Source organism: Mycteria americana, chromosome 2, assembly GCF_035582795.1.
Source record: "Mycteria americana isolate JAX WOST 10 ecotype Jacksonville Zoo and Gardens chromosome 2, USCA_MyAme_1.0, whole genome shotgun sequence".
NCBI lineage: Eukaryota > Metazoa > Chordata > Aves > Ciconiiformes > Ciconiidae > Mycteria > Mycteria americana.
In genome coordinates, this window is record NC_134366.1 from 100,023,417 (window position 1) to 100,038,135 (window position 14,719).

Here is a 14,719-nt window from a genome sequence, read left to right on the forward strand (position 1 = left end):
TACAAAGACAAGCTGGATTAAAAAAACCTCAGTTCAGCCAGAAGAAGTCTTGGCAACCTAGGAGGTAACACTCTTCCAATAGTCAACGAGCAGATGACTAATAGACAAGGTGATATTATGGAATCTAGCTTTCAAAAATAAACTGTTCACTGGGTGTTTTGGTCCTGAAAGGCTCACTTTGAGCAGAGGAAAGATGACTTAAGTGCCAGCTTCTGATTTCACCTGAATTTACCCAATGTGAACTCCAGAAATGGCTGCTTTTTAGCAGTGGGAATACCATTGCAAAATGTACAGCTGACAAAGTTCAGGAAGGCTGGAGAATGAAGACTGCTGTGTAAAATCTAACAGTAGAATCCTTCAGGTTAGCCTAGAACTCCATTAAGAGGATTTCTTGGTTAACAAAAAACATTTCAAAAGAGTTATTATTTGGGGAGCTTCAAAATCAATCATGCTGATAGATGGTTTCATTTGTCTGAGAAAGGGCTGTTTCAGTACTGTGAGAGGGAATAAGGAACAACAGCAAAATTGGCTGTGAGCCACCTGGCACTGTGGTTCGGCATACACTGCTCTGCATCACAGTGATGGAAGGACAGAAAGCTCTTAGAAAAGTAAGTGGACAGAATCAATCTCATATGAGGCAGCCAAAGACCTAACTGCCATTTTCATCTGAAGATTTCTTCATTAAAAAAACTGATTCTCCCCATTAAGCAGCAGTCTTTGCTAATAAATGTGACTGGTTATGTTCAAGTATTCATGGAGTAATATTGAAGTGGCAGATTTCCTTACTGAGAGTGTCCTGAGCAAGTAAGTATTAAATTAACTACACTTCACAGGCTGGGCCAGAAACTCTTGCATCTATAAGAATTCAGAATTAAGCTACAATCAAACTACACAGTTTCTACTCAGTGCAAATGATGATGGGCTTTAGAGAGCAGATATTCCTCATCTGCCAATCTGCTCCATGGCCACTCTAATGCTGATGGCACTGGGTCCTTAATGAGGCCAATGCCAGTACAGGATTCATCTGGAGTGATGAAGGTCAGATGCATCACTCTCAACATGCCTCCTACCAGCACAGAAGCCTGAGGGGAAAAACTAACAGCTCATCAGTGGCACAGATGTGCCTGCAGGAAAATGTTCTTCTGGTTATTTATGGTTGGATAAAGTCATTTACAGAATCTCAGTGGAGCCAAAGGGCCATAACCAGACTTGAGAATCTATTTTCTTTTTTAATCCTCATAAGAATTTCTGAATACTGTAACTACACTGCATTCATGAAATGTTCCCCTCAAAGAAAAAGTGGTTTCATCCAAACCCATTATTTGAAAGAGGTTTCTGGAGGGGAGATTTCTGCAGAATGCTTCCCACTAGAAAGTCAGGGTGAAATGCACAATTGGCATGTGTTCAGTATAATCTATCCATTTAGCTGGGGAAAAAGAACTCAGAAACTATAAAGGAGAATGAGATAAAAGAGACAATGACCCAGTGCCTTCAACAGTCACCAGAAGTATCTCTGGTGACCATACAGTTTAGTGTTAATGCTACTCAAGCAAAATATTCAGATGTAAACTAAGGTATTTTTTGAACAATTTCCCCTCAAGAAAATGGCGTTCTGTATTTTCATTTTTGAGCACATAGAGGCCAAAAGAGTACATCAAAATCTCAACACCTCCTGTGTGACAGAAATTCTCTTTACTGATCATTTCTACCACTGGCTGGCAAGGATTTGTCTTCAACGGGTGAGAACAGAAGTCAATCAGAAGAAAGGGACTATGTGAACCTTGAGATGGACAAAGCTGAGATATTTCAGAGGATGCACCACAGAGAGACAAATAAAACATAGAAAGAGAAGGAGTCAGCATATGAATGAAGTGCAGGTTTGGGAAGCAACTGAAAAAAGATGGTTTAAGCTTAAGTACATCTTCCTGCTAATAGTCTCAATTACCTTTTCTATCTTACCCCTCTAAAACATCATTTATTAAGGATTCTTGTTACAGCTAAACCATAGTCCTAGTACTTGATTTACAATATTCTTTAAAGAATACATTGCTTAATTTTCATCAGGCTTTCTCTTTTCCACTACTTAAACAATGCAAAGTGATCTTCCTTTAGATCACTTCATAGATTTAGGCCACTTCCTACACACAAGTGCATCAACATCGAATTATTCCAATTATCTTCATATTATTTGTCATACACAAAGCAGAAGCTCAGTTTTAATTTACCGCATCTCTAAAACATCTGTCTGTGAAGCATTGTACACAAATTTAATCATCCCTGCAATGAAGTGAATCACCATTTCCTCCAGCCGACACATCATAAGACCTATCCTAATAAATAAAAAGTTTTCTTGAGTTTCTGTATAAGTCCTGCATTAGCCTTCTCTGAAAAGTCAAGATAGGTCCTGACACCTGTGCCATTTTATATAAGCAAAGGATTTTTATCTGATTTATCAAATTCTATAATCTAAAACACTGTTAAAATCCTTTGTTAGATTCTTTTATTTGTAAATTTGTGCCTAATAGAATAATGTAAACTCATAAATAAAGCCATTTTGGTTTTTCACTATATAGTCAATCTACTTAGTCAGAAAGTACTAAACAGATCTATGGTCATAGCACTGAATAAAGCAAAAAAAAACCCCAAAATTTTTCATAAACAGGATAGATGTTACATGTGTGTGCATAAAACACAGAACTAAGTACCAATATTTAGTATTTTACATGTAGCATAGATGTCCATACTTTCATTTTCTGCATAATCTCAAACAACCCTGCAGGCCATTGCGATTATTCTAAAGAGTGTTTAGATTATCCCGTTGCTAAAATCATCAGTAACATTTAAAAAAAATATTTTTTTATATATTTTTGAACCTTTGTGTGCAGTTCTGAAACTTACAATTCTGTTTAAACTTATTAATGATTTACTTATGCATTAAAAATTAAAATATGGAAGTTTTTAAATTGTTAATGATGACTAAGAAAAATAATAATAATAAAAAATCAATACTAGATCTGCTCCATACATGTAAATAGTAAGAAACTTCCATATGATTAAAACACTACCCTTAAATGATGATACTTTTCAGTAGAATGCATATTCATGTTAGAAAATAAACTGTTCATTTTATATCAGATGAAAAATTAGCTTTGTTTTACTCCATTTCCTAGTGGAAACCATTGTGGTAAATGACAGAATTTACAGAGCCGTGAAAAGGGCAGAAGAAGAAAGTTGTGCATGTTAAAGAATAAGAGAGGTTTTTGTAAGCATTCTTTCTGCAGTTTATATAAAATCATATGCTCTACTACTTCAATAAAATGAAGGTTCTGTGGCCTACTTTTAAATAAAGATTTGAAAATCATAATGCAAAGCATAAAATATTCATTAATATATTCATTTAGTTTTCCAAGCAGCTTGCACAATGTTAAAATTGTGCAGCACATGACATTTTGATGTACAAGCAGGATAGACTCCTCAAATTCATAAAAGACAAATGCACTTGCTTAGAGTAGAATACACGTTTATACAGAATGATGAAGAGCCAAAACACAAAATGTGCTTGTTCACCTATACTTATTTTAGATCTACCGCAAAATACATTAACAAACAAAGCAATTGAACTGCTAATGAGCAGCTGTGAGTTGCACAAACCATCCCTGACTTACTAAACTGAACACAGTTTTGCATACACGGCTTGTAAACAAAGATGTAGGGAAGTGCAATTTTACTTTAACAATGTGGCTTTCTGTGAGCATACTGAAAGCATACTGTAGTAACAGAATAATCTTCAATGAAATCAATAAACATTAAGAATTTAAACAGCTTCCAGGACTGGGGACACAGAATTTACTACAGGGTACCAACAGCCTCAATTTGGCAAGGCCTGAGTGCTTTGCTGAATAAGGACTTCAACATATGTGTAATGTTTACCTGTAAAATATTTTACCAAGTACGGCCCATAATGAAGAATTAAGTGGAGATCAAGAATGTTTCTGATCTTTCGAATGTATTTTTTGCATGAAGTTAATAAAACTTCTTTCACACACATTTTTTATGGCACAGACTTTCTGAATTTTATTTCTTTGCTTGCAATCCTTTCAGCCATTAAATAGGCAACAACACAGTTTTAACATTTCTCTCCATGCTTTGGTTTGTGTTTTATCAGGTGGTCCATGAAAAATTGCAAGTATTCAAGAGATCAGTTATAACAAAAATAGGAGTAAAAAATAGTTCCTGAAGAGCGTTAGTTGGGGTTTTCTACAATATAAATTATAAGCTAGGGTACTGATTCCTTGTAAGAAATATATTTTTAGAATGCTTGCACTTTTCAAGTTTCCCTGGAGAGTTTTGGTGAAATCTAGTGCCTAGTCCATAATGTTCTTATCCTTATTTAAAATTAATATGGATTTTGACACATATTCACAGATGCTTATCTGGGAAATTTTAGCATGCTTTGGACATAACCCAAAAACAAGTTATGCTCAGAAGCATTTGCAACTTTAACTGGATACTGACTGAGAAGAACACGTGTAGAAAGGTGAAAAGACTAGCATCTGTCACCATGGATGTACTGGAGCTTCCATTACCCCAGATCAAATTTAGCCTTGTGTCAGTAGTTTGCATAGGGAGGGAGGATGATTAGTTACCTTGGGTCAAAGATGCAATGCTAAATTCTGTACTTACTTATGCCTTCTGCACATCACCTCTAAATAAGGTAAAATTTTCAGTGACCTTATCTATTGCTGTCACTTGTCACTATGAAGATCAATTTAACTTTATGGCATCCAAAGCATGTTTTATTCCTTTTTGCTGCCACAGCACATCTCAACACGATTCTTTCATTGAGTGCTCTTAGGTCCCCAGTGGGCACTTAAGACTCTCAGGGTAACTGTGTAATAAAATGCAGTCTGACTGGCTGCAACCTACTGGCTTTCCTGAACTCCCAGGGAAAAAAAGGAAAAAAAGAAAGAAAAAAAAGGAAAAAAAGTCACTCTTCTACCCTCCAAAGCAAGATTATAGGGGGCTTAATGTTCAGATTAAGAGAGAGAAAAAAAGGGGGAGGGCAGAATAAATGTGAATAATGTGAATATCTAAGGAGTGCTAATAAAACTGAGACAAAAACCAATAAGCTGGCCCCAAGCATTCAGTGCAAAACTGAATTCATCGTATGCAGAGTAAAGATTGTGATTTGAACTCAGTCATAAAAGCAGAATTAAGGAGAAATCTAGGCCTTCAGACAAGAAGTTCTGATTTAAATGCTAGATAAGTTTATACCATCCAAAGTCTTAGTTTTTAATATATGTTTGCCTTCAGCTCACCTGGCAGACCTGGCAAACAGAATTAGTTATGTATGCCATCTACCCAATGTCTTCTCAAAGTCAAATGGAATAAATAGTTACAGCACTTCTTTGGCATATGCATTTGGTTTTTATTTATTTACTATTTATTATTTTTATTGCCTGCAGGAGGTTGCTGGTATACAACAGCAAACTGAATGTGTTTTCTAAAACAGTTTTAAAATTCAAATATTGTTCAGTACTTAGTAGTATTATCATCCACCTTGTTTTCAACTTAAAAAGTCAGACTTCAAGGGGAAGCTGGAGGAGAGATGATGGACTCTTTAGCTCTTTAAAGAAAACCACTTAAGAGTCCTTGCTGTTTCTGCTTTGAAATTAGTTAGAGGGGGGCATAACAGTAATAAATTATTCAGTATAATGTGCAAAATTAAATGCCACTTACAAATATTTTAAACATTATCTTTCAAACTTCATTTTAAAAAGGTATAGTCACAGAAAAACGGGGGTAGCAAGGTATTTCATTATATGAACATTTAATGTTTTAAAATTATTAGCTTCAAAGAAAAGCAGCAGCTCTAAATAAGACAATATGCAGTTTTATCTGATTTGATTTTAAATCTCAAGACCTGTATGTTCCTGTGCTGCACTCACGGAAAATTTGCAAACAAATTTTTTTCCCTCAGTTGGCGAGGCTGGTCAAGCATTTCACTATGTATTTATATGTTTTTGAGGAAAACATGTAAATCAACTGTCCACTGCAAGGTGACAGGAAGATTAAAGGAAATATTTGCTGTTTAAGTGTGTATATATATATATATATATTTTTTTTTTTTTTTTTTAAGTTTTGCTTTTTTCACCTCAAACCCCAGTTCAGAGACTCAAACAATTCAAGGACCTAGGCGGAAGGTCTGTTATGGAGACAACTGCTCTCTGCAGCAACAGGTTACACATCACCCTCCTGCAATCTAGGTGAGCTTGCAAGACTGAGGCATTTTTCTTTTCCTCCCAACAAGACAGCTCATGTCTTGCTTGCAGTGCTTTAAAGTACGTAGTGTAGTCTTTGTGTATCTAATTACAGCATATGTTTTAAGATAAACCTGAAAGTATAAATCGTGGGCTATTTCTATCTTGAAAGCTGAAAGTCCAGCTCTTCTGTTTGGGGCTGAGAACGGTGTCACCTTACAGCAATTATTCTGGCTAAACCCTGTTGTTAACAGAGATAAATGACCAAGAACACTAAAAGCAATTTGCAACTGCTCTGCATCTTATGGGTGGAAAGCATGGGCAAACAAATGTTATGCTTCTGACTTGGCCATTGTTTACACCTAGAGTGAAGGATTTTGATTTCTTGTGGTAAGAAGAATCTGGAAGAATCATTCCTAAAGCTGATTTACACCCAAAATAGTGAATTTTCAATACTCATTATTGAGTGTGTATTTCAATACTGATTATGGAGTGAATTAGAAAATTATAATGCATCCTTTTAGCTTCAAATCGTTACAGTTTTGCATGAAGCATTGCCAAATATAAGAAACACACACACATTTTTCTTATATATATGGTGCTTGGAGAATATTATGATTTAGATGTTTGGTGCATACGCTGCAAAAAAATTTCATGTTAATTAAAGGAGTTCCAAACGGTGTCTGCTTTTTCATCCTTCAAAGACTGACTAAAACTTCTCTAAAAGTAATTACACATGCTTGTAAATACAGATAGGCCAATTACATGCTTTAAAAGAAAAACTTTATAGCTTTTGCCTTACTTATTTTTCTAAGATGTTTTAGATGAGTAACATTTTATATAAGCATTCATTACTGTGGCTTGTGTGATGTATGAAATATTTCACAGAAAACTGTTTTACATGCAAAATATATCAAAAAATGACAGTTTTATAAATTCAACAGCCATTCTGGTCAGAAGGCAAGTAAGGCATATGAATGCCACTGCTTGGGAAACAAAACCTTCTTGGTACAGAGTTTATTTCATCCCAGCAAAACAAGTTCAGGAGATGTCTATACTTCAGGAAAAAAAAAAATCCAGATTTTAAAAATGTGTGAAAGTTGTCTGTCTCTTCAGGATATAAAAAAAACATCCTGAGAATCTTTTGTTGGAATTCAGAAATGACATACTCCCACTCTAGCCCCTCTATAGAGAAGGCAATATAGTCCCATAGCCCACTAAATTTAGAATAAGCTATGGGCTCTGTACTGATGTTGCAAGGCCTCAGAACTGCGTTTTGTCGGGATTACTCTGAACTTTTCTTGACCTGCCTGGAGCTTTGTTTTAGCTTGTTTAGCCATAACAGCATTTTTTTTCCAGTGACTAGGTGGCTATGCCTAGTTTGGTTTTTTTTTTTGCATATCTTTGTATTGTATAACCCTAATCCTATACATACAGTTGTAACAAGTAGTTATTCTGTGTAGAACAACATATTCATGGCTCTAACATAATGGTGTAATGCAGAGAAATACAGGCCTGGTATGACAGTGGAAGCTTTAAAAGCAGAGACTCGGGATGCAATGCAGAGGAGCGCAGGCATGGGATGAGAAGAAAAGCGACACAGGGTGGCATTAGAGAGCCCAGAGCCATAAACAAGTTGACTATGGTCAATTAAGAGAATGCAGACATGGAGCTGGGCAAAACCAGCCAAGAAGAGAGAGAACAAAGTATCCAGTATATGCAAAGCACTTCCTGTATAGTAAATTCAGCTTTAACAAGGACTTACAGACCCACAAAGGAAGAGCAAAGTTTGCAACATGTGTTAGCAAACACATAAAAATGACCCTAAGCAGATCCTACAGTGAGGAGGAGGCAGTTATCATTAACATCATATTGCTCCCAGCAATGGACTCAGGATCCTGACAACTTGCATGCCCAACTGAAGCTGTCAAGTGTAAGAACCCGAGGGGCAATGAAAAGGTGAACATAACAGCAAAGAAAGGGGTAGATACAAGGAAGTCCACGTTTAATAATTTTACTGTATTACTATTATTGATTTTTTCTACAATACAGGTTTTTTTGTTCGTTTGTTTTTTCTTTATTTTTCTGTAACAAATTTGAAGCAATGAATATTCTTTGATTAGTCAGTTAGGATTTCAATTACACAAAGAAGGAATTATTGCCTTTACATATATAAGATCTGTTTACTTTTTGCCCTTAATAAGACATTGAATGTAACAGAAGCTTCAGTTTAGACCCCTGCAAAATTCTATTAAAAGATTTCTTAGTGTCTCAACACTAGGAAGTAACCTTCCAGTTCAGTCAAACCCATGCAACCAGAAGTTCATCTGGAACAGTTTCCCCCAGAATCTTTCACAGACTCTTTTTCCTTTTACATACTGTCACTGAAATCGGGAATAATCCTCTTAACACCAATGTAGCATTAAGAAGCAGGCATTCTCTTTATTGCAGCACTGGATGCACGGGGGATCCTTCCACCTAACGTGCATACCAGTTTACACAGCTCTAGGTTCATTTATACAGTATATCTTTCCCTATGCATAGGTTTTCACACTACTAGGCGGGACTATGTTAATTAGTGTCTTACGTAATGATGATTCAGCATAACGCATGCTCAGTTTTTCACTTAGGGGTCCTCTGGTGGTTGCTGGTGGTCGTAGACCCCAAAATGGTGCTTTTCAGGTCGTGAATTCAGGGTCATTCTTCCTTTTAAGGCTTAATTTTCTCCATTGTTAAATATCACATGCTAGAAGATCCAGTTTCACCAGGATATTCTTGGGTTTTCTTTTGTCCTTCTTGATTGACCCTTTGAACTTTATTCTTTACATGTTCCTCACTTATTTTCCAACAATACCCTTCTTCTCTGTTTGTGTGTAGCAACCTTTATGTTTAAAAAGAATTCACTGGTGTCTATAGATTTGTGCTGGTATCTGAAGAAAAAAAGATTTTTATGCTCTGCTGTCTACTTTTTAAGATACTTAATCCTAACAGAATATTATTTAGATAATGCTTTTCATTTCAGTTTCATTTAAATAATATAGAATGGAAGAACGGTTTGATAGGATTCAGTTGCTTCTAGAAGAAGCGGCTCTAATAAGGCTTCCTTTCACTTCACGGTATCTGGAGCATCTGTTCACATTGAAAACATATCCCTTAAACTGTAAAGTGCGCAATGTATCAACACAAACTGCACACTAAAACATCAGTATGCTTCTACGATCATCCCTCCTGAAGTGAAAACAAACACCCATAACCAACCTTTTGCAGATGCCCTTTCCAAGAAATGTAAAATAATGGGACTACATATCCCATGCATCGCCAAAGCACATGCGCTGCTAACTGAGAAACAGTCACATGTAAGTAAAAACATTAGAAGAGACTACACATAATATGGTCTCCCCCATGGAAATATTTCTGCAAAACAAGCAGACAATGAGTAGAGTAGATTGCAGGTATTCTAACACTAGGTATCAAATTTCAAAGCTGAAGGCATTCATTCAGCTACTCATTTTCACTTTTTTACACACATATTACAGTTACTTCAAGCAGATCTGGAAATCTGAAAGGCTATAGGTTTTGACTGAAACAAGTGTTGTTTCCTTACTGACTATGCTAATTCAGCAAAATGGTAAAACTGAGCTGATTCATCATGCAAATCTGTAAGAAGCTTTAAAATACTAGCTGCAAAATTAATACACATTTTATATCTATTCATTTTTTAGTCCAAGAAACTAAAAATCTGAATCTTCCTGAAATCTGCTGAACTTTACAATGCACTACAGAGTAAAAATTCTGATATTAAGAATTAAAAAAATATGTAACCTGGTATATGGTACAGTCACAACTACTTGGAATAGAATTGCCTTTTAATTTTATCTCATTATTATAATGTACAGGGATAACCTATGTTTCCTGGTAAGTATGTTCACATTCCAGTACAAGACACATGTAGAGGATGCTTCAGTAATAAGTAGCAAGTAAGAGAAATATGCACACTGTCTGTACCACAATTCCAGCTCCAGAGGACCTAAAAAAATCTCTACATTTGTCCTTCCAGCTTCACATTCCATTTTCAGTCCCCTAATATCCAAAATGCCTAATTGTTGATGTGCCACTGGCCACCACTGACACACATCAACCAACTCCTTTGCCAAGAGAATAAAAGTGGCAGAAGCTACACAGACACATTCAAGTATTGTCCCAAAACAGACTACTGCATGCAACCAGCAAGCTCCAAAGAAGTTCTGCAGCTTCCAAAACATGGGAACAACTGATAAACACCCTCTGCCTTTTAAATCTCAGAGAGCATCCAGGCAGTACTCCAAAGAAAAGATATCCTTGTTGAAGATACTGCTCCAGAAAGCAATTCAGTGCAGGAGCTTAACCTGTCTTCTTCCTGAAGCTGATCCACGGAATTCCCTTCTTCACTAACTGTACAGAGAGATCAACCTTCCTTACCTTTCCTTCTTGGGCAAAGGAAACTATATTTTGCCTGAAGAGGCTCTGCTTCAGTAGTGAAACATGCCTAGAAGGTTCAAGATAAGCATCCTCCATTGCTGCAGAAGGTTGGTCCCAGTGTGATGACTCTGACCAAAAGGCAGGTGGTTGCATTCTTCAACATTTCAAAGGTTGCACTTGCAACTTCAGGTGGTGAGCAGCCTGGAAACAATGAGGCCAGATGCATCTGGTCTCAATTCATCCCAGATCCCTTAGCCTACTGTTTCCTGCCTGCTATGCGTCTCTCTGAATACTCAAAATCAGCCATTAGGAAACATCAGTGCAGATAAAATGGCATAAAGAGTAGCTTGAGGTAACAGTAAGATTTCTACAAATGCAAACAAAAGCTGACCACACCTGTCCCTGAATATGTCATTCAAAGTTTCAATAAGTATTATGCCTTCAACAAGTGGATCATCACTATATAGAAGTAACACTACACCATACTTTTAATATTAATATTTTAATGTTTCATGTGTTTGTATATCTGTACATGACAAGAAAAAACAATTTTGGCCAAGATTTAAGCTGTCTGAAATCAGACTTCCAGTCTTTAAAGGAATGAATCACAACAGTTCAACAGATGAGTAAGAGAGAGTGACCAAAAAGACTTTTAAGGTAAGAAAAAAATTAAAGTAAGAATAGTTAGGAGGCTGATTAGAATTTTTCTAATCAAAATTATAGTAAAGATTTAATTTTGTTTCTGAGAAATTTAATTAAAGTCTGTAGATGAGTTGTCATCTACAGCGGGACTTAGTACTTCAGCAAGCCTAAGGAAAAGAAAAGATGTTTTAAACAAACTGGACATCTGTGTACTATATTTCCCACTAAGTGTATTATATGCATCAGGGGAAAAAAAAGGAAAAAAAAAAGCCTCAGAAAAGTGTAATTCTCCAAAATGTATGGAGAACCCTAGTCTTTCTAACAAGTGACTTATTTTCTATGTCTGAAAAGTCTTCAGTTCCTAATTTATTTTAGGGATTAGAAGTTTTTAAAAGTTCAAATGAGTCCCAGTTGTCATGTTATGCCAATGTAATGACATTGTTATGTGCAATATATCATCAAACTGACATCTTTGTGGTACCAAAGGGGAAAGAAAGATAATCGATTACAATGAAGGACCTTGAAAAGGTAGGTTTCAGAGTTTAATGATTTCAGCTTAGGCAGAAATCCTTTCTCAGAGTAGCATCCTGCTTCCTCTTCTTCATCCCGTTATTTTATTTTCTCCTTCATTTAGGCTTGAAATGTTGGTAACAATCTATTCATTAACAACTGCTTCCAACAATCATATTTTTAATAGTGGACTTGCTTCAAAGCATCCTATATTGCTGTCAATATCCTCACAAAGTCTCTGACAATTACAAACATTGAAATAAAGGGTCATTCCCTATATATAATGCTCTGGCCGTTGTCCATTTTTTTCATACTAAATCAACAAAATCCAATAAAATGATTTGTCCTCAGGCTCAGGACATTCTTTCTCCTTAGAATTTATGTAAAATCAGTACACATGACAAAGAAGAAGGTAAAATACATTTTACTGATTGTGGCATTTACCCAAAATCATAGCAGAGCACTGCCAACATGTAAATTCTCTAAACATCCTGTCAAATAATGTCTCTCCTTTTATTTGAAGTATATATCTTTAATAAAAAGTAGAACAGCTACAAAAAGGAAGGAAAGACAACCACTGCAAAATAGCCCACAGTATTGTAGCAGTTTCCTGCTGCAGTTAGAGCTGGAGTTTGTACCAGTTTCCCATGTATCAAATTCATATTCTAGCAATTCTGAGTTAGTTGCTCAACTTTTTCAATCATCAGAAATGTGCATAAGGAAGAAATTGATTCTTATTTTCAAACAGGTCTTCATAATTGTAGGCGTTGGCAAGATGCCATCTCTGTAAGGATTGAAAACACCCTGAGGCTGACATAAGCTGGTAGAGCTTCACTCAATTTAAGAAAACTGCACTCACTCAATATAGTTAAGGACATGAGACTGAAAGTGCATCCAAACTTTGTTTCCTTCTTGGAATTCCATGAAGTTTGAAGTCATTAAAGATTTTGCATGTTCAATTTCTAATGGCTGCAAAAAGCCTGAAAAAATAAATACATTTCCGAAACATGACCTGTACTGGGCATAGTTGGCAAGATTTTGGGCAACGTAGGGGCTGCAGGGGTGGCTTCTGTGGGAGGAGATCAGAGGTTGTCCTGTCCCAGACACAGCTGATTCCAGCCTCCTCTGCAACAGACGCACCATGGGACAAAGCTGAGGATGTCATCCATGTGTGTGGTTCCTCTGGGATAACATATGTAACACAGGGCAAAAATGACAGGCAGGGAGAGGAGGAGAAAGAAAAGTATGAGAAACAATCCTGCGAGCAACAAGGTCGGAGAAGAAGGAGGGGGAGGAGGTGCTCCAGGCGACCCTGCAGCCCATGGTGGAGCAGGTTATTTCCCTGCAGCCCATGGACCTGACCACGCTGGAGCAGGTATCCATCCTGCAGCCCATGAAGGACCCCACACTGGAGCAGTTAGATATTTCAAGAAGGTGCTGCAGCCCATGGAGAGCCCATGCTGGAGCATGGCAAAATGTGAGGAGGAAGAAGTGGCAGTGTGGTTATGGACTGACTGTAACCCCCCATTCCCATCCTCCACCCCACCCTGCACTGCTGGGTGGGCATCAGGCTACTGACCAAGGTTAACCCACAACATCACCAAATTCAGATTTGCTTTGAGCAATGCGTGAAGGTTTGTTCTTATCAATTCTTATGGAAAATTGTCTCACCTCTCTCGAGTGCAAATCCCAAACTCAAATAATGGTTGTTCAGTTCACTAAAGGGCCAAAGAGTCCAAACAAATATTCCTGTAAATATCAAATCAGGAAGATATTAAAAGTAGATCTTTACTGGTTAAGTAAATTAAAAGATGTATTAGGAAGCGGCCAATTAGACCAAAGCCTAAGCTTTGGTAACCTCCCTGCCTCCTTTGGGGTGACTATCTGAATAACGTGTTTCATTTATTTTTCTTTTTTCTACCAGTTCTCAAAATTTTGACAATTAATGCAAACTGCACACTGAAATATAGTTCCTCCTATTTTTAACCAATTTTAACTAATACATAAGTACAACACTGAAAGTCAAGTAAGTCTTCTACTCTCTTTTCTGCTTATTTCCATCAAAACTTGACTACTTTCTTCTACTCCTGAGGCAGATTCCTATTTAACTACTTTAAAATATTTTGGGAAGGAGAAAGTAAAATTCATCCCTCTTGTAACTTCTTGAGTTCCCTCATGCATACAAGAATCTCACTTGCAGCTTCATTAACAGATATACAAAGGGACAAATATCCATTATGCCATAATTCATGCTCAACCCCGCCCCCCCCATCAGAAAGGGAAATTCATGATGTCTACCACAGCTCAGGAAATGCTTCCTGCAGTTTGTACGTGTTAACAAGGAACAGAATTATATTTACTCCCCAAAAGTATGGTTCACAGAACTCATTAAGCATCTATGTGTATCTGGATAAAGCATTTGCTGTAGCCCTCGGACTCAGTCCTTGAACCTGCTGAGCACCAGCAGTTACTGTTAGCTCAGTACTGGAAAGGGTCAGGCTTTCTAGAAATTATGAAAGTTGGGGAGAGTCTCTTGAGTGACTTCTGAATGAAACCAGTAAACAGAATGGTGAATAAGTGGAAACAAAAGCACAAATAGTGCCTTCAGCACATGAACTGTAAAAATGGGTTATTATCAATCATATTTAGGCACATAAATAGTGGCAGTCTGAACTTCCAAACTGCTGAACACCATGAGATACAGCATTAGCTGCTCAAGTTGGTGGAGACAGCAGAAGTCAAGCTGTTGTTCAAATATATAATTAAAGGTTAGAAGCCCTCAACTGACAATCTGAAAGCTATTGAAAACTTGAAAACCTTGTAAAAAGAACATTCCTAAAAGTTGAAAG

The 14,719-nt window shown here is 36.8% G+C and overlaps 2 long non-coding RNA genes across 6 annotated transcripts in view; both read right to left on the reverse strand.

Annotated features, from left to right (window-relative positions):
- LOC142405924 (uncharacterized) overlaps nt 1-14,719 on the reverse strand; it is a 757,404-nt gene that overhangs the window by 599,106 nt on the left and 143,579 nt on the right. The window lies entirely within an intron of this gene.
- The window catches only part of LOC142406722 (uncharacterized), a 98,321-nt gene that overhangs the window by 27,494 nt on the left and 56,108 nt on the right, over nt 1-14,719 (reverse strand). Inside the window, exon 3 of the long non-coding RNA XR_012774678.1 lies at nt 13,542-13,619. This is a non-coding gene — a long non-coding RNA (uncharacterized LOC142406722). The remainder of the gene's footprint in view (nt 1-13,541; nt 13,620-14,719) is intronic.